Below are 22,001 nucleotides of genomic sequence, written 5' to 3' on the forward strand. Positions count from 1 at the left end.
ACTGATAACTTCGAAAGCAGTGTGGCGAGGTTTCAATGCTTTATGTTGCCGAAATCGTATTCATTCGCTAGTTGTGACATAAATGTTTTCGAAGTTTTGAGAAAAATCGCCATTACAGCGTATTGAGATCAAGTTTTGGGCGAGGGTGGAAAGAGAGCTTATTTTTGAAGGTCTCATGAGAATGAATTCAACTTCGTTTTTCATTAAAACATTCATGAAACTCAAATAGTCCATACTAAACCTAATATTACCCCGATATAAAACCCATGAATACAGCTGTTTTATACTCATACAAGTAAATAATCTAAATAAGATTAGAGTCCAGGAATTCTAAGTAGGGGGTCAGCGTTTAATTGCAATAGATGGTGCAGAATTTAAGTAATTAATTATAATAACATAGCATAAAGATATCGATAATTGCTATCAACCTCTTGAATTTATCAGCACTGAGGTTACTGTGGCACACGCAAGATTTGGCCTCCTCCACTCCAATGGTAGATTTAAAAACATAACGTGCGCGGAACCTTATCCTATTATAACACATAGAATTCAAATACCCTCATGCTATAAATTCATTTACTCCAACATGAGACTTTTACCTACGATATCCACGCCCGTTGAACATCGTTAGAGAATAAATTTAGCTTAGCCGAAGGCAACAGAGCTTATTGTGCTGAATAGAGAACATACAAAAAAAATCATATACTTACCAATGAAACGGAAAACTTTTCTACCCAATTTACTTTCAATATAAACGGAAAACCAATGCCACAATAAATCCGAGAAAAAAAACAATGAAGCAGTTCGCCCTTCGTAAACTTATCCGAGAGCAATAAATCACCACTGCAAAAAGAAAAGGCATGCAGGCCTTAGCAACTTCTTCTTGATTCTTTTATGCAAGGTATCTCGGTTACTATACAGGTATTCCATCAATTTCTAATTTGATTCTCTACCACATTCTTTGATAGAATACCATGAGAGTTAAGAATAATTTTTCTAAGGATGGTTATCAAGGGTGGTCGAGAAATTTTAGTTTGATTCGGAATGCATATCCATAATAAGACCGAGAAGTTGGAACAGGGATTTCATGATACCGATAGACAGCGCCGATACTACAAGAAAAAAAATAGTGTTGCACCTCGTGAGTGATATTTTCCAGGAAATGCTTAGAGAAAATTTAATAGAAAAAGACATTTAACGTGATGAAAGCACTTGCCTTTTTCCACAGTTTTTTTATTCTTATTGACCCAAGTTTTGGTACAAATTTTTCATGGTCTGTGTTTATGTGCCGTAATCCTTGTCAGCATAAATAAAGACGTGTGGAAATACGCAAGTGCATTCAAAATGGTATATACCAAAGATAACAAATGAATTACGCCGGAAACTCTATATTTTAAGGAAAGGATACTCGACCATTATTAAAGGAATTATTAGCTTTCAAAATAATGGAAATGTGTTGGAGAAAAATTCAGTAATAATAATAATAAAAAGTCTTTATTGGGCGAGATTGTCCCAAAGACTAGAAAGTCCCATCTTCCATCTAACCCCTCGTTGAACATTAAATATATGCAGTTAAATAAATTTTCAAGTTGATCATGAAATTACATGCAGAGAAATTACATAAAAAGAAATAGAAGTTCCATTTTCAATCAACAAATAAAATTATAAGTTAACAGAGTTACCATTAACTAAGTGTATAAAGATGCTAGTGAACGTGGGAAAACCCTAACCTATTGACTGTCTACCTTAATGGAAAAAACCCACTGCAGGAAATCGCCCACACAAGAAGTGGGCGTGAAAAACCTGCGAAAACCTACTGAGAGAGCTAATGTAAACCTGGGTATCTACAAATACAATAAATTACATGGAAAATGTCACCCATCACCTGTAAAGAAAAAGAAAATTAGATGAAGCCGGAGGAGACAAGTGATAAATCTTTCCTACTGTTCCCATGATGTTACATGTCTCGTTGTTGTTCTCGAAGAAGTTTTACGTGTAGTGCCTTTTTGAAGGAGGCGATTGATGATGATTTACTTAGCGGTAGGTCAATGTTGTTCCATTCGCGGCATGCAGTAGCAATGAATGATTTATTGAATCTGACTGACCGGTGGTGAGGTATAACCGCACAACCAGTGGGAGAACAAAATTTGTAACGCATGGTTTAACCCTACGTCAGGCGCACTGGATCTGACAGGAACAGCTCCATTTTGCCTTTATTTCTTACGCCTTGACGCATAGAGTCGCTTTTTGTTTTGAAACGCTCCACGCAGCCTTTCACTTTTCGTGCTAATGCTTAAAGATCAATGGCGGATTACTCAGCATAATTAAGCAACGTAATGGCATATTAAAGCAAAATAAAATCAATTTTAGATTAATAAGATATTAAAATAAAAAACACTGATTTTACAGAATTCACTTGTTAAAATTCTATACATATAATAATACTTAATAGCCCTAAATAGAATGTTAAATCGCACCTCGCTGGATCAGTCCTGGGCGGTAGGACGGCATGCAAAGAGGTACTTGCACAGCACGCAAGGCATTATTTAAGTGTTAGACTACACTTATAATGGTGCTTTAAACTTTAAAGATGTACCTCTGAGCTATGCTAAGAGTTAATAATGCTTTTTCTCCATCTGTGCCTGTCAGGCACATTGCGCCTGAACTCAGCAATTCCAATATTGCGCCTGACGAAAGGTTAAAAAATAACCTACATTATTTTTCACTAATTAAGTACATCAAGATCGTGTGCTCTACAAAACTTTCGATTTAATTCACTCTCAAACGAAAGTAGTAGTCAATATTTGCGGCATAGCCCTGAAGAAATTAGGATTCGTCAAGCGTATTGTGGGAAGATTTTCGGATGAGAAAGACAAAGAAAGGTGCTATTTAGCTCTCGTCCGACCGCACCTTGAATATGCAGCGAGCGTATGGGATTCGGTGCAGAAAGACTTAATCCGCGAACTGAATAAAATACAAAGGAAGGCTGTGCGTTTCGTCAAAAACTACTACGGGCGTACAGACAGTGTTACCCAGATGTTAAGCGAGTTAGGCTGGGAGCCGCTGGCGACTCAGAGGCTGCACACTAGGCTTAGATCGCTTGAACAATTGAGATTGGATATCTTTAAGAGCGGCACAGAGAACATAATATTGGAGCCGCGCAATATTTCCAGGTCCGATAGAAGCGATAAATTAAGAGATGTTTTGCCGAACGGATAGATATGCGAATTCGTTTTTCCCCCGAACCATAAAGGACTTTAATAAACGCTATTCCCAGCGTCGTTAGAGCACTTCATTTTTTTAGCTGTAAACGGCTGGTGTCCTAACACCCCCTGCCACAAGCCTTTTAGGCGGCTTGCGGGGTATTGTGTAGATGTAGTCAAGAGCACTGATATCGGTTTCTGTCGTTCTTTCGTGAAATGTTACCATCATAAAGGAATAGAAAACTAGGTTCCACAATTCCAAATGATGTAATTGCTAGAGTTAGACTCACAGTATTCATAAAAAAATACATCTACCTAAAAAAATGAAATGGTATCTTATGATTCTGCAAGCACGCATTTAGGGGGGGAATTCCCAAAGTAGCACAGTGGGAAGATGGGAAGAAGACAGTCTCGCGTTGATCATTACGAAAATTTCATTTGAATTTGAAAAACCACAAATTAGATTCCACTCCTATGAGAAGCATTGATCAGAAAAAGTAGGAATATATATCTGCTTATGCGCAGTAAAAAGAATCGCAGCAATGAACGGGTAAACGCACAATAAGCGCCGTTTTTTACATTAATCTAATATTTTCTTGGTATCGTCATGAAATTTAGTAAGAAGGTAGAAATATATATATTTGAATACACTATTTTGATTTTTAACATTTAGCGGCCATGAATGAACCCACATGAAGTAACAATTAATTATCTCAAATCAAAAAAATCGTTTTTGAGGGCAGCGTTCAGGGCAGAGTGACCTCTTTTGTTCCGAACTAAAACATTTTTCTACGAGATACTGCTCCAACTAAAAACATTAATTTGGGCCCTGAAGATATTTATTTCAACTTTTCACCGTTTACCGCTATAAATTATGATTTTTGTCAGTATAGTAAATTATTTTTTGTTGCATTTGGGGCTCTTAATTAGCTTAAAGATACCAAAAAATCAACCTGATAGTAGTGCAAAATCAAGTATAGCCCATAAAGTATATCATAGCATGGAGGTAAATATACAATATAAGTTGAATAAAATTAGTAGTACCGTAGTTTTTACCATAAGTAAAACCCACCTTTAGAGTAACCCTCCTCGTCCTAGCTAATTTCATCTTCATTTTTATCCCAGACTGAGAACATTAAAAAAAAGATTAAATGGAGTGAGGAATAGAAAATAGTTCAAAAATGTACAAATTAATGAGGTTAAGAGCAAAATAGATACGCCTCTTCAGTTCTTACAAAAAGCATGAGTGCTGCAGAAAAATCTACCTTTTGACGATGGTATCAGTAAAAGAGCTTGAATGATAGTTACGATGCATGCCTACTTACAAGTACTAAAATGGCGTCAGTTTTAGTGCTCTAACTATTCTCTATTCTCACTCAAAAAAAATTGAGCAAATACATTGCAGCACGGCTAATAACAGAAGATCAAATTTTCCCCAATCATCTCTAAACGTTATACAAAGATAAATTGAAGAGGCATTTCTATAAAATATGCCATTAAAGAATCTTCATATAAGTTAGTGATCGTCATAATATGGCAATTCTGCCATAATAATTGAAATGACAGCGACCATCAAGACCTCTTGACAAGAGAACATTCATGAAGCATGATAGAAATTCCGAAATTCTCTCCGTTCTTGTACAGTGCAAGCACATCATTAATCATACATTTTCCCTCTATCTTGCAAAAATTTCTGGCATTTTGCTATTTCAATAAGTATAATTATGTGACAAGGAGTGGTTAGTATCACTTTCTTAGCGAGAATAATGATTCTTAGTATTAACAGAACATGACTGTTTGATTTACATTTAAGTGCTCTATAAGCAGACAGAAGCAAAGAAAATTATCAATGCGACCTTCGGTAACCATGCTGACGCGATTTCACAATCTTGAAATGCTTAGACTGAATCTAAAGTCGGATGGAATAAAAATCCATACAACCTGCCATGAATTATTGGCGTTCTCAAGGCACCCATTAATATTATTCAATCCACTGAAGACTGAAACAATTAAGCTATGACAAGCTTGGTTCGATCGCAATTTTATTTCAAATTTCACTTAATGCCAAACTAATGACTGGAGCGAAGAGTAGCATGAGTAAATAAAAGGACGTGTTGCAATTTGATGGAATTCCACGAATTTTCTCAGTCCAAATGTATCATATCCGCAGAGTTTCAATGGACTCGTGACTGCCAATTTTTGGGCATACCATTTCATATTATCACTTAAAATAATTTTAAATTTACTCATATGAATTTCGACATTTCCAAGCACAACCTTTACAATCTTGGTTCAGCTTGACACAAAATTCTTTAATGCGGCAGAAATAACTAGAACGGTTTTAATGCAAATGCCTTACTGTAAGAACACATGGATAAAATAAGAAAAATAGTTAATGCCTAAAATTACTCCAACAAGTTAAAAGCAGATCTATGGAGCAAGTGATTTAGATGTAATCCCAAGCAGCTTCAAAGACATTTAAGCAAATTTTCATTGAACCAAAATAGACTTGCAAAGTACCTCAATTATAACTTATGAAGGCATTTTTTGATCGACAAAAGTCTTACCTTTCTTAGGGTAAAAAGCCTAATGCTCCCTCAGATATTATCCACCATCATTATTATTAGGTATGGATCACCACTTATTCTCCTTAGTATAAAAATCTGGAAAACACTTAAAAGACCACTCTGTCGGTTGTTACAATTTTACTGAACCCTATGGCGAACCTGATGAACCCTATTCCCTACATCTACATACTACCCCGCAAGCCGCCTAAAAGGCGTGAGGAAGACGGTGTTAAGGCTCCAGTCGTTTACGCATAAAAGGAAATGCCCCAACGAAATTACGACTAGCATTTATTAAAGACCTTAATGGTTCGGGGGAAAAACGAATTCCCATATTTATCTTTCGGCTAAATATCTCTATTAATCAATCGCTTCTGTCGGACCAAAAAATATAGAGGGGCTCTAATATAATGTTATCCGCGTCGCTCTCTAAGATTTCTATTATTAATTGTTCAAGCAATCTAAACCTAGCGCGAGTCTCCAGCGGCTCCCAGCCTACTTCGGCATTAACTTAACATCTTGGTAATTTTGCCTGTACGCCCGTAGCAGTTAATGACAAACCGCGCAGCCTTCCTTTGTATTTTATTCAGTCCGCAGATTAAGTCTTTCTGCACAGGATACCATACGTTTCTTGACCTATCACATTCGGAAAATGACATTTTTGACATATCAATTTTTTTACTCACCGATGCCCCCAAAAAGTAGTCCTTAATGGCAGTTGGCAGCGCCGTTAAAGAAATAAAATATGAATGTTGGTATTTCCACAAATTTTCCTAGGGTTTCAGACGATTGCAGAGAGTCAGGTTCGATTCTATGACCTTTTGTCGTATCTCGTCTCGTTCACCCCGAGTATTTGTATGCTTTTGTGAGTCAGGCAGTGAGTGATCGAAAGTGGATTTTGCAGTACATAGACTGACCTTTGTAGAAACTTTCAGTACAATTTATCACAGGTGCAAAAAAACATCACACTGTACTTATCATTTAAGTTATCATTACCACATTGAATATGCCGGAACACAACTACTCAAAACAAGACTATCTATCACAAACATTGGATTCGCATCTGAAATGACGCCAAAAGCGGGTATTCTTATCTACATTCAACCTTAGAGTAATGCAGAAGAGAAAAAAGATAAGAAATTTCAAAACATGCTCGAGGTCGTATTCTCAATCGACCGAAAGAATCAATAAACACATCTAGTGAAAAAATTCAAACGCGAAGGGCAACGAATCGATTTTGAAGGTAATAAGTGACCAGGGAATTCTCCTTGGATGATAAAAGACTTGGTCTTTTAGACAGGCGTTGAAAGCTTTCTCGAGGGGAACAAAAAACTTATCAAAAAGACATCAAAAGGATTGATAGAATGATGGAGGTTGTATCGACGGATGACGATGATCGTTCCAACTATCGCTTTATTATCGGAAAAGGTGAGAGGGGGGAATGGCTTCTCGGGATTTTCTTGAATATAGCAAATTAGAGCAATCTGAATGAGTTTATCAGACGTTAAGATATTGAATATCGTGAATAGATTAATCTGGGTTTACTTATTAACGTCTAATGCGATACGAAAAAGCTATCAAAAGCGTTGTTGCCCGAATCTTACGTGTGGACATTCCCTGCAAAGCGCTGTGAAGAGATTAATAAATTGAAGGTAAGGCCTATCCTGAATTGATCTAACAGTAAGGTTGATAAATAAAAAAGTATCTGTGGTGAAATTCGGATCCAATTTACAAGAAGCAAGGACATGGAAAGAAGTAAGACATGGGAATGCACTATCCCTCGTTTTTTTGTTATACATCGAGATTGACGCCAATGAAATCAAAGAGAAAGCTTCAAGTGTCAATATCCACGGAAAAAGAAATAGTATGTCAACTTTTGCTGGCTACATAGCAGTCGTAGCCAAGGCAGAGAATGATTTGAAGCAGACTGATAAGCCCGGGGAACGACAAGGGCCAGATAACAGCCGAAAATCAAATATGATAAAAGTAAAATATAAGTTTGCAGCGAAAGAGAAGAGACTAGGGAAACAAAATCATGCAGGGGCGAAAGAATTTTTATAATAGAGGAAGCCCCATAACCAGCAATGATAGAAGCAATTAGGAAATTGTCACTAGAATAGTACATGTAACGGAAGCATTGTTCAAGAATAAGTATCAACTTACAGCTGCGAATGCAAGCAATGACGTTGGGAAACCATTAATCAGATGCAGCATATGGAGCATGTTTCGGTATCGGAATGAAGTTTGGGTTGACAGAAACAGAGCACTAATGAGTGGAAGCATTTTCAATGTGGTGCAACCGAAGAATGATGGAAATAAAATGGATCACCCTAGAAGTAACGAGGGCGTGCTAAGACGAGTGGAAGAACAGATAAGCATTTTAAAAAACCTAAGGAGAAGGCGGTACAACTTACTAGACCAATTGATGAAGCATGATGAAAACAATCGAAAGTCAAGTGGACGGGAGAAAAGACAAGGGACGGCCCTGAATGGGTAAAATAGGACATAATATTAGGGATGCAAAACAGCGTAAATACGAAATGTTGTACATGTCAATATGAAAAGGATGGCTTATGTAGAGCGGAATGAGGCTGCGTCAAGCAAATCTAAGAAATGTTGGTCAGTAATGGTGGTATATTTAAGACCCCTTTGTAATACCACTTCTTCAAGTGTAGACAATTTTCAACCCTCCACAGGAGCAATCACAGTGGAATGGCATTGAAAAAAATAGAGCCACAGCCCGAAACAGATGTGCTCCCTAACTTCAAGTATTCATATGAATTGATTGGGCTTTATTTTATAATGCTCCTTTCATTAACGGAGGATGTATTTGAAGCTAAATTTTTAAGTACGGGATTGTTATTTCCTATTTCAGCGAAAATATTATGTTACTTTAATAAATATGATACATTTAAACGCTCACGAGAGTTTTCGCTATCGTTTCGTTCACAAGTTTGTAAAATGAGCCTCTGAATGCACTCACGTGTGCTTGTGCACTTATTTGGGCATTTCACTAGTGCTTGAGGTATAGCTTATATAGTGATCATGAAGTATGAATTTCTACCTATTTCTTCTAGGACGAAATTCTGATTCAAAACAACCCGTAGCGCACGATCGTGCTACGTCTATAATATGATATAATATCGATTAGTTCGAGATAAACTACTTCTACTACTACTAATAATGCATCTAAAGAGATGCACTTGGTATTGGAAAAACATGAGCTCATACAATGTTAGCGTCAAGGTAAGTAGCCATTGAAGAGACAAGAAGAGTGGGGGAGACTTGTGCTTACGAGCGATGGCCGCATTGTACGAGAGCCATTTTGTGGCTGACGGAGGAATGCGAGGAAAAAAATGCATAATGATTATCTCATTCCATGCCATATCCCCGCCGGCCTTTCACTGATCTGTCACAACAAGAACCGTGGATGGGATGAAAAGAAAAAAAAAACCGAGAAAATACAATACGCTCCTTCCATAGCCACGACGTAAATCACGGGAGAACATCGTAAGCAAGAGATTGACTGAGGTGTGGCAAAGGAGAAAAAAAATACAATGGCAGAAAGACGAGGGAGATAAGTAATAACGGGATAAATATCAAGGAAGCTCAGAGAGTGGTAGACGAAGATATGACAAAACCGCAAAATAAGTTCTCAAACGTCCTCCGCGACCAGCAGCAACAATGCTTGGCCTTATGCGTAAAACCTTTTTAAGTGTTAGTGGAGGGCGGTTAGCTAGCATCCTCTTTAGTAAACACGTGAAGCCATACATGTATCACGTGACGAGGGAAATTTAAACATCAATGAGCCCCTTATGAAAAATTGAGCACGTATCAAAATGAAATACAATAATTAGATTTTATTTTTTCTCTTATCTTGACCTCAATCAATTCATGATTAAATAATTCCTGGAGTATACGTCATGCCATTTAATGCAAAAAGTTGTTTGCCAACGTTTCTGTTTATTTTAAAACCTTCATCATGGCTATGAGTGAAAAAATGAAAGTACAATAAAATACAATAATATATAATATTGATACACAAATAAAGGTTATAAAACAGTTTTTACAATAATATAATTTAAAAAATGATAAGGGAATACAAAAGAATTTTGACAAAGCTTAGTTTTGCACATATTTGTTTATTGATAGTAGGTAACTAAGCTATTACCTAATCAAGTTACCATTAATTTGAATTGATTTAATAAAAATAAATTTTACTAAGGTTTTCAATGTCAGCTTTTTTATTGCAGCTGTTCATTGATTTAGTTATGTGTACCATTTCTTAAATACAATACAATTTATTAATGACAGCACTGTCTCGGTCTTCGGAGCTAAGCCGATTTGAGTTTTCACTGATCACCTACATGGCAGGCATTTCGCTTGGTGTGCCCAAAGGATGGAGAGATGCATAGCCTCCGAAGCATCGGGCAGGCATGCAAGCATTTACAGCTCAACTCGGCTTCACCCCTAATACCTAAATAGCGCAGTGATTAATTTTAACCTCGGAAGCTTACCTTTTAGAAATATTATTTTTTTAAATTTATTCGCTCATTATAGGTCGTTGAGTTTCCTTCGAATGATTCTTCTTGGCAACTATATATTTATAGCAATAGTGTACCATTTCGCTAATCATATTCATAATCACGTGATACAACACCCAGATTAGGATTTAAACGCTTTAGGCACGTTGGGATCAATGCAGTGACGTCATCCGCCCCATATTAATCCTTACTCTAGGGTAAGATCTTATTTACAATTCCTCTTCGCATTCCTGCTCAGACAATTGGTATCATTGACAATATTCCGCTGTGAATCAATGCATAAATCACAAAATTTAAGGTTTCAATGAAGCATATTCCCCCATTGTATCTATGTTACAGTGGAATGGCTGAAAATCTAGGTTTTCGTTGACTGTTTTAATTTTTCCGCGGAAAAGTTCAAGGGATATGAACGGATACTATGCCTTATCGTAGAAGCCAATTGCGCATGAAACCGTGCCTAATTATTCATCTTCTCTTTTTTGACTGTCAGAAAAACGTTAATCATTAAATATTCACCAATATAACAGGAAAACTGATTTTCGTAAAATAACTTTGTTGGAGTCTTCTGCGCATGCTTTTGCGTCGCAGAAGCAGAAGGCATTCTTTACGGTAACAGAGAACTATCCTTATTATCGATAAATTCCCGAAATAGCACCGTTTGGCGTAACAGTGATACAAAAATTAGCTATAATTCCTGCATTTTTCGCATTCAACTTCGCGAATTGATACTAGACAGATCACTAGCTTCGTCGAAGAATGGAGAGCAATGGCAACTAATCGAGAGTTAATGAAGAATAGATAAGGGAAAAGGTCAACCTTATACTGGATAGGCATAACATAGAGGCAGAAATATTTTTAAACGTCAAGTCGCATTTTTTTATATTCTTGCAGAAGGTCCCGCCGCAAGTGTATGATTCAAAGCAAATACTTAGTAAAGTAAATCGTATAGCTAACGTGAATCTTCAACAATGAAAGGTCAAGGAAGTGAAGAAATTTGTTTTTCTTTCCAAAAACAACTTGTGAGGTCTTACCCAGCTTTTCATTGGTTCTTAGGGATCCACTAAGGATGATGAACTCAAAGATAGGCGGTAAAACGTGAGATAATTGTAATTCATTTAAAATTTTATTGAAAGTAAAGGTCGACAGCGGTTTTCGTTAAAAAAAACCTTGACCTTAAAATGATGGACAAGTTGGTTTTTGAAATTCCAGTGTGGTAAATAGCATTATAGAGAGCCATATACTATAAACATCATAACGGAATATCTGGAGGTTAAGATAGAAATGGCGCGGCATATATACTGATTGCTTTTATCTTTCTTACACACGTCGCTCGTCATTTTAATGGTAATAATCAATAAATGTAAAAATACATTTAAAAGTAAACTTTCATTTTTTTCTATTTCAATTATAGCTAATGTTACCTATTTCAAACTTCTAGGTCTCTTAAGCCAAGCAGATGCAACGAATAATCCCTAATTAAATCGCAGTCAATATGAGACCTCTGACTAGTCCTCTTTGTTGTAGACTATTGCCACCAAAACAAGTTGATACATTTACATGTGACCAAATTATATTCGATTCCCTATTTTCACCATTGATGTATGATATTTCCCTATTCCAAGTGCATTCTTTGATTGAAGTTGTAATGACCTAACATTGTAAACAAAAAATGGATGGCAATATACCGGGTTCATAAGGTAAAACTAAAAAATGAATGTGCTTCTAAAAGCGCTTTTCTTAATCTAACGTTTTCAGTCATTTAATACGAGACCGTTTTGATGCGTACCCGTAACATTTTACCGCTAAAATAATTTCTAGAAATTGTAGATGGTAAATATTATTAGCAATAATTTACATTATTTAAACAGGATAAATATTTTATCGATTTTTAAGGATATTCATTTTTTTCACCGGTTGAGCCTCATAACTGGGCAAAACTTTTTGGTGTTGGAGAGGATTTTTACTATTTCGTGTCCAGATTCATCAAGGGGAATATCACCGAAAGAAGTATAAGCCCTGGTGCTGTCAATGCTACCATGCAAGTACGTCCTCGAAATAAATACAAATTTGCAAAGCCAAATCCAGAGTTATTAAATCAATCAGCTTACTTTTATTTCGATTGCAGAGAAAATAATGCCACGCATTCTATGCATACTTGTGTAGAATGTTTACCTTAGCTCTTTGAGCATTTTCCGGTATTCTTGCAGCATAATTTTCTATAAAGAGAGACCGGCTGTAAGCTGGTCTCTCTTTTGATGGAACTCTCTCATTGCTTGGGCTATTCTGCTGATAATATCTTTCTTGACGGAAGAAGCAAGAAAGAAAGTATCAGCAGAATAGCCCAATCAAAGAGAGGATTCCACCAAAAGAGAGACCTGCTTACAGTGGGGAACGTAAATATGGAAGTAAAGTAACAATTTATAAAAACCTACATTTGGAGTATGCTCCTATATAGAAGTGAGGCATGGACAATGACAGCAGCGGAGAAATCAAGGGTAGAGGCCTTCGAAATGTGGTGCTACAGAAGAATGATGAGGACCAAATGGATCGACCGAGTTAGTAATGAAGAAATCCTAAGAAGAGTAGGAGAGAAGAGAAGCTTCATGAAAACCTTACTGAGAAGAACAACCTTATAGGCCACATCTTGAGACATGATGGCCTGATGAAGACAATCGTCGAGGGACAAAAGAAATGGCAAGAACGGAAAAGAAAGACCTCGATCAAAATATATGGAACAGGTGAAGAAGGATAAAAAAGGGAAGAAATACGTAGGTGTGAAAAGATTGGCTTATAGGACAATTGAGTGGAGAGCTGCAACAAACCAATCTTAGGATTGTTGACCAGTGATGATGATGATAATTTTCTATTCACTATCGTTGTCAGTAACCACAAACATTACGATGCCACTATTGCGAGTCAAGTTTCATTTCTGGAATTAGTCACCTCATTATGGTTTGAAAAATAACAACAATAATCTGGCGTATTCTTTCCTCTCCCATCGATTCGGACACGGGAGAAATTGCACAAAGGATGGGTTTCGCTGAATAAAATGGAATTTTATTGAGGAAAAGACAATGTGAGGGGAAGGCAAGCAGTTAGCATCACTGGTTTAAAAAAAATGAAGGTCGCCGCCCGTCTTTGAGGCATGTATTCACATTTTATCGCACACAAATCCTTTAGTGTTTGCTGAACTGAAAATGTGTTGGAAGGTGGCGGGAAATAGAAAAGATCATAATGAAAGACCGACACAATGTTATTAGTCTTTTGCGCCTCACTGCTTTATTCCTTCACTTCCGAGAAATACCTTTTTCTCTTTGTTCCAGCCGGCCATCCCTCAGCTCCAATCCAATTGCCTTCCTCGTAGAATGAACCATTTTTAGTGCGCAGTTAAGTGTTCGATCAGATAAAAAGCGGAATGTACTCTGATGGGTATGAAAAAAGTGGTTGAATATAGTTCCCTGAGAGGTACTCACGCATGGATTCTGATCCGCATGCCCAACGTATGACGCAATCCATGAAAATACGAGAGTATTTAGGTACTTTTTTCACACTCAGGCCTACCTATGCACCCAGCAGCCAACTTGTCACTCGAAAAAGAAGCATTACCTTCAAGAAATGTGAGTAGAGGAGTAGAACAAAGTAAATGATAGCTGTTTTAAAATATCAAGTTTAGATTTTTTCAATTCTATTTTCTATGCCTTTAGACACACTTAGGCATTAAAAAATCGTTGAAACACAAACGATCTGAGAGGATATGTGAAATGGTAAAACTCTAAGACAACGCCGAAACATTAAAAAAACAGGTGGAGATACGATCATCAGGTAAATTGGAAAGCGTACAAGGAAACCAAGGATACGAGCCAGAGGGTACAAAAAAAGACATCATTCGTTTGGTTGGTATTCCTCGTTAAAAAGGCTGAAATTTTCATTTATATAACCTTAAAAAAAGTGTAGACAGATAGATACCTCTTAGTACATTAAAACCAAGACTCTCTCGACACATCAGGTATTTATAATATACCATGTAATACAATAGTTGAAAGACATGAAAAATCTCTCATTATTCCTAATTAAGGTACCATAAATAAAATCGCAAAGCAAGAGATAGCTCGTGGTAATGTTAAGTTTTAATAGGTTACCTGTTGAGTGAAGTAAATTTTCGCGTACACTATAAAGAATGCATGAGCTAAGGAGAGTGTCAAAATTTACGTAACGACCGTGAGGAGATCGAGAGCTCTGAAGCCCACTTTAACGAGCAGCGGTCACTAAGTTCCTCCCTGGCAACACCTGTTGTCCCTCTCAATAAAATGGGGACTCGTTGCTAATGCCTCAACTAGAGTGGGGACTCGAACTTAATCTGAGCAAATGCATGGCGGTACATTTCTTGCAGAATTCGTCCAACTCAAACCATGTTTATGCAGTGGATGGTATTAACATAAAGGCAACAGACGAAGTGAAGTACCTGGGAGTTACGATAGCCTCGAACCTCACGAGGGGAACACATATAAAGAATATTTGCGGCATAGCCCTGAAGAAATTAGGATTCGTCAAGCGTATTGCGGGAAGATTTTCGGATGAGAAAGTGAAAGAAAGGTGCTATTTCGCTCTCGTCCGACCGCACCTTGAATACGCAGCGAGCGTATGGGATCCGGTGCAGAAAGACTTAATCCGCGAACTGAATAAAATACAAAGGAAGGCTGCGCGTTTCGTCAAAAAATGCTACGGGCGTACAGACAGCGTTACCCAAATGTTAAGCGAATTAGGCTGGGAGCCATTGGAGACTCGGAGGCTGCGCGCTAGGCTTAGATTGCTTGAACAATTGAGAATGGATATCTTTAAGAGCGATACAGAGAACATAATATTAGAGCCACACTATATTTCCAGGTCCGATAGAAGCGATAAATTAAGAGAGATGTTTTGCCGAACGAATAGATATGGGAATTCGTTTTTCCCCCGGACCATAAAGGACTTTAATAAACGCTAGTTCATTTTTTTAAGCTGTAAACAGCTGGTGTCCTAACACCCCCTGCCACACGCCTTTTAGGCGGCTTGCGGGGTATTATATAGATGTAGATGTAGAACTATAGCATATTCCTCGGCACAACTGCTAAAAAATGACACGGTTAAATAAAAGAGAGCATCTAGATTCTAGATGGCAAGAGGCACAAAATTAGAATAAATTGACGACGCGAAAATCGTGGCAATGTGCAATTGCATTTTCTAAAGCATTCAAAAATAAAATTACCGGTACTTCAAGTATCAAAAGGAGCCCACTTTATATAAGGAACCTTATTTATGCGTCAAATTGTTGAAACTTTAAATTCCCATTGAAAAGATAATATTTTGCCTCGATATTCTAAAAAGAGAAACGCATGGAAATGTGTACATGAAAGGCTCAATTATGAATTTCAAAATGAGAAGATACTATACCCTGTCAACACTGAAATTGTCGAATCAGTTTCCTAAATACTTATAGTTTGATTCCAGTATCCAGTCTCAGCGCGTAATTTTTTAGAGAGGAGAATCTCTAGAAGTACAAACTAAGACTGACTCTTAATTACCGACATATAGCTAGCATTCAAATAACAGGATGGGAATCGAATCGAGATTTCAGAATAGGGCACATGAGACTAAGTTACCTCAGTCAACATCGCGTAAAGTACTGAGTAGCTTGTAGAATGATAGGATGCGCTAACAGGCTAAGGTATATTATGCTTACCTTCTAGATTTTAAGTAATTCGAGTACAAAACATTCGATTTTAAGAGTCAGAGTTGAAATCGCAAAAATTCAGCAGAAGAAAAGAGAGAACACTAAAAAATAGCCTTGACTTAAAATCGAGAGCGGTGTAAATTAAAATCACCAACACAACAGAGGAAAACCGGTAATGCCGGTGGATGGAATAAAAAATAATAGATTTTTTTTATGAAAAGGCCTTCTCGTTATGTTCAACAGTTCGGACAGGTGGGACTTATTTGAGGTCCCACCCCAGAACAAGTTGATAGGAGAGCCGTTTCCGAAAATGGAGGACGCATTTTAAGCGCATGCGAAAGCAATGGTGGAAATTCACCACCACTGATTTTCTACGGAACAACTCCAGCAGATATGTCCCATTTTATCAAATACCACCCACCGCCAGTCATGAAACCTCGCGTGGACTTCAGGGCAGTATTCATACGACGGAGTCCAGCACGCCAGAAATTCAACTTGTGGGACTAAAAAACGTCTCTTGCATATGTGAACGAACGATAACTGCACCTTGTAAAATGCTATCGTATGAATAATTTAAAGAAAGTCAAATATGTGAAGTGCACCAGTTTTAGTGGAAGAAAGAGGGCGAAAAGTTGAAAACCATTACTTCTGGAATCTCCATTTTAGCAAACATCCACCAGGAGCAGTGGTGGACCTATGGAGGGGGGTCTAAAGGGGGCTATCCCCCCTTGGATATCAAATTTACTCTAGATAGAATTGCAATTTTGTTCGGACCCCCAGTACTGCTGGGAAGTTAGTTAACCCCCACTTACCTTGTCCCTATCCTGGATATGCCACTGACCAACAGTACCAACAAATAATAATTTATCCACTCAAACGCATCTCCACTGCTTAGATTTAAAACAATTCAGAGATATAGCAACAGAAAAGCTGCTGGATATTCGCTATTTTATTCACAAGAGCCATAATAGTTACAAATATATTGAAGCATGGTAATGCATTTTAATAGGCCTTACTTTTCACCTTTGCGTCTCCATAAGCGTTTTTTCCACCATTCCTTTATCGTGGCAGGGGGAAATTGAGTTGGTTCGGAGACTTGTGTGCCCACCTACCCTCCCGAAAGACCTGTTTTATATCACAGCACGGACGGGAATTTTTTCACTTGGAATTCGGCCCCTTACTTTAGTGCTCCGTGGAGAGCTGTTAAATGGCAATGCTCTGTACGTATCGAGGAGTCCACAAATTTAACGCCCAATCAAATATAGAGCGTTGAACGGTGGGGCCCTTTGTGCCTTTCGTTAAGGAGAGACCATTGCCAAATTTGACATTCTTGCCAACATTTCCAGATAATAATTTTCCTTTAAACAACCAACCCTCCCATTCTTAATGGCGAAAATTCCCCCAATTCTTGACGGAAAAATCCCCATATATCAACCAAACGAAAGTGATGGGTTTAAGCTCTTGACAACGTTCACACGAAGGAGGAATGACATAAATGGGTAAAAAGAGTAGGCATGTGGGCCATTTATTTAAGAGAATCCGTCATCGTTAATTTTCATTCCTTACTACGCAATTACCATCACATAGCATTCTATTTTACGATAAATGGAAAAGACGGTTTAGAAATGGCACTAAATAGTTCCACGGAATGAAACAATTCCACAGAATAACGCCTGAGACCGTGTCTCATAAAAAATAGTCCAGCGTATTCCTACTAACTAAACGAAAAAGGTCATTTTACGATTAATTTCAAACCTAAAATTTATTACAACAGTCATCAGAGTAGGTACTTGTTTTTAGTAAATGATAAACACTTAGAATGGCAGAAACCTCCTAAAAATGTATCGATTTCCTAGGAAAATTTGAACATTAAAACTCGACAAAGAGGTTAATCGTAGAGGGCGTAACTTGGTGGAAATCCATAATAGCACGAATACAAGGATCAAGAACTTTGCTATTTCCACATAATATTTTATTAGCACCGACCATGGTTTCGTTACAGAGTAACATTATCAAGGTGTTACACTATCACCTTGATAATGTTACTCTGTAACGAAACCATGGTCGGTGCTAATAAAATATTATGTGGAAATAGCAAAGTTCTTGATCCTTGTATTCGACAAAGAGGGATTATTTTCCTAAATTAGGCTCCATTTCCTGTTTTCATTCCCGTTTCCCTGCCTTAAATTTGATTGAAATTTATTAAGCTTATAACAGAAATAACCATATTAGAATCATTGGGTCCAAGGGGTAGGTATATATTTATCAACTCGTAAACCTGAACACGCAAAATCTGACTACATAAAAATTTAGTACATAGTCACATGGAGGGAAATTGTGCGTGAAGACGAAGAGAATATGGAACATACATTAAAATTATATAAGTTCAGTAATTTTCTATCCTAGGCTACACAGTCCCTTTCATAAGAAATACTTCAGGTTAATATCGCCTAATAACACTTCCAAATAAATTGGTAAGCGTTTCCTAGATGTCTTCTTGTTGTAAATTCTTACTGTAATTGTTAGAGAATGCGGAATTTCAACCCGGTGAACATTTGATAAAATTACATCTTTAGTTAACCGATAAACTTTTAGTTAAAAGTTTGGCTATACTATTTGATACATTCAATACAGCTGTTTACACGCAGTGCCAAATAAAAATAATTTACAGCAGAGTAAAGTAATTGACGGTATTCTAAGAAGTAAAAGGCACGTGAACACTGGAGATTGTAGTATAAGCAGAAGATGTTTAATCACTTTAAATTATAATTTTGAGGTAACCTAATATTAATTTGAGATAATCAAAGATATAGTATAAAAAGTAGAATGGTGATCTTTCACTCACATTTTGGATGGCTGGGAACAGGGGTCGTGCTTGTTCTTATCTTCATAAGAGTTATGTCCCAAATGCGAGCGAGCCCACAATATGAACTGGTCATCAGAGTTTTCACTCCGACCCGCAGACGAATTTCTGCGAGGATCGTTCTCGCACTCCTCTTGCCGTGGCACAAGTCTGAGCACAACTGGAGGCACGGAAGCCTCCGCACGCGAAGACAGTGCATGGTGTTTTAACAGCGCAATATCAAATCAAATAGCATCGTCGCTGAGCAACTGACGAAAGCAAAACGACTGACCGCTTACTCGGGCCGCTGAAATCGACGCAAAAGAGGAAAATTGCTGGTTGACACGGAGCGCCACTTTGGTGAAGCAACCGCCCACTGATTTCAGTCCGTCCTGACGTCACGGAGTGAAGAAAGTTCTCGCTGCATTCAAATAAACCCGATGGAAATGATGATAAACGGTAATGATGATGAAAATATTTCAAATGACTCCGAGAGCGAAAGAGAAAGGCATATCACGAGAGAGCAATTGACGAGCAATGCTCGGAATGGTATTGTAAGCATGGCAATATCATGCGTATTTCAATTGCCCGTATATCACACTTAATATTAGTACAATAATTCGTCAAAGTACATGCTACTTCATCAGAAGATTGCTTGGATAGTATAATTAAGATAGTACGAAATGTACTTTACATGAGGTAAAGAAAGCCTCCTTTGCAGTCATTATCTTTTAATAGAATCCTATAATATACTAATTTACTCATTTGGTGTTACCAAAATATTGGGTTTTTCATCCGAATATTGTCTTTCATTCGAATATTGTTCAACAACCGAAGGTCATTAAGAAAGCACAATCACATTCCAAATAAGGCGTTGATAAAGTTACTGCCAAATGTACTCATATTCACATTGAGTTATATACAGAGCTGGTGCAAGCATCATGCATCTTCTTTTGGTAGCAATGAGCATATCTGGCCTACCTAAGATATATAACTAGTGTCTATGAATAAGCTGTTAAATGTATCCTACCATTTTTTTTTTCATTTATGCTCCCTTAACCATATTTTACTTCCATTACTCCATGCAGGGGGTGCTCACAGGTTCCATGCTCCATGTCTCACATTACTTGAGCTGGAATTCCCCAGAATTAACAAGAAAACGGCATAAGAAAATTCCCAGACACACCAACGACGAGGTCAAGATATTTTACACTTATTAGCGTTAGTTTGTTACCAAAGTTAATTGGATTAGAATAAGTTCCATTGCAATGGGCCAAGTGAAATTGCTTAAAAAGAACACAATAATTATCTAATTCGAACAAATAAATAACATGATAAAATATAGTAAAATTACTTTCCTATTAGACAATAATATCTGGGCAGATAATCATTATTTGTTTCATTTTTTGCTTCCTATAGTGTTATAAATACATTAAATGTATAAGCTTATGTCAAAAGTTGATCCTGTAAATCTAGGAATTTATTGATATTTAACTAGTTGCGTTGCGTTATGCGTTGATTGCATTTCGCATCGTAAATATTCTGAATTATGCAGAAAATAATGAGAATCGCAGCCCTTAGAAAAAAATAAAAATAATTCACAAACAGAAATCACAGTCATCACTTGAACGACTAATTGCAATTTGGAGATGAACTTTTTGTTTAACTCTCGATAAGATTACATATTCAAAAACAAATTTGAATCCCCCAATCTCCTCTACAACAAATCCGGCAGAAAAAGTATTTCTTCCACTATGCACGCCAATACACGGCAGGATTACCTTTTTCGCCGAATTAATATTAATGATACCATGATTAAAGTCGAAAAACACTTTCATTTGGTCAGCCTTGCAAATAGAAAAGGGAAGATAATGCGGACTCTGGTACATGCTAAATATTCAGTCCTCTATTTATCTCCAATGCATACCCACCCTTACAGTGAGTCATAGATGTAAATTTCTTGTAAATTTCAACAATTATTGGGGAATGCGGAATTTTAACACATTATTCATTCGGCACAAATTGTACCTCTGGTTAATCGTAGTACTTTTGGTTATTAGCTTGAGTATACCATTGACATTCAATACAGTTGTTTGTCTCAGAGGTCAAATAAAAATATACCTTTAAAATTAGTTACATCCTTTTTGAAAATGAATATTTTTGCTATACAGGCATGATGAAATACATGAGAACAAGTGACGGAGTTTTATTTACTCACATCCAAATACGTACTGAATATTGGGGATAATTATTAAAAGGCGGGAACAGTTAGTTAGTTAAAAATATTCGGGTTTTGACCAGAGCAGAGAGCCTTATGAGATATGACGTCGTAAACTGGAATAAGAATATGAGTAACTACGTTATTCATGAAGTTCACAATCATGATCAACTATATGCCCTGACATTAAACATCGTCTAATTCACTCATTCGTTGCCTCCAAATCGATTACGGAGCGTGGCTTGAACTTTGACAATAAAAGAGAATTGAAGAGTGAAACCATTTGAAATGTGGTGCTACTGAAGAATGGTGAAGATAAAGTGGATTGATCGAGTTGGTTAGTATAGGGTAACGGCGAGGCATTTAAGAGTGGGGAGCGGTTAAAGGGTGTCAAACACCCTCCCTGAAATGTTCGGGAGAGAGAGTCTACACTTTTCACCCTCCACACTGAGTCCAAATTATGCTGAAATTCTTTTCCCCTAGACTTAAACCACACTCCGCCTCCGGAAAGAGTTCCTGACAACGGCCTTCAGTAGGGTATAGCCCCGTACGAAGCCATAGGGAGTGAATATTACACGCGCTAACGACAAGAGAGACAATGACTATTCCTGAACGACCTCCAATCGAAATATTCGTAGTTCAGGAGCATCTGAAGGCTCCAACTGCATTATATACCGAGTACCTTCGACCATTAGTCGAACACTATTCATTTGGCCATAAACTTTCTATTCTACTATTAAAGTAGAATAACATAATTTACATACTAATATTTGCCTTCATTATAAAACCAGTTGTAAAGTCCTAACTTATTTTAACTTTAAATGACCGACTTTTGGAAACTCAGCGCTATTTTCTCGTCTATTCAAATATTTAAATCTATAAAATTAATAGAAAAATATAGTGAAAATGATACAGGCTAC

The 22,001-nt window shown here is 37.2% G+C and overlaps 1 long non-coding RNA gene across 1 annotated transcript in view; it reads right to left on the reverse strand.

The window, feature by feature from the left end:
• The window catches only part of LOC124174103, a 70,166-nt gene extending 51,098 nt beyond the window's left edge, over positions 1–19,068 (reverse strand). The window contains exon 1 of the long non-coding RNA XR_006868859.1: positions 18,867–19,068. This is a non-coding gene — a long non-coding RNA (uncharacterized LOC124174103). The remainder of the gene's footprint in view (positions 1–18,866) is intronic.
• Positions 19,069–22,001: the final 2,933 nt, after the last annotated feature.

Source organism: Ischnura elegans, chromosome 2 (genome assembly GCF_921293095.1).
Source record: "Ischnura elegans chromosome 2, ioIscEleg1.1, whole genome shotgun sequence".
NCBI lineage: Eukaryota > Metazoa > Arthropoda > Insecta > Odonata > Coenagrionidae > Ischnura > Ischnura elegans.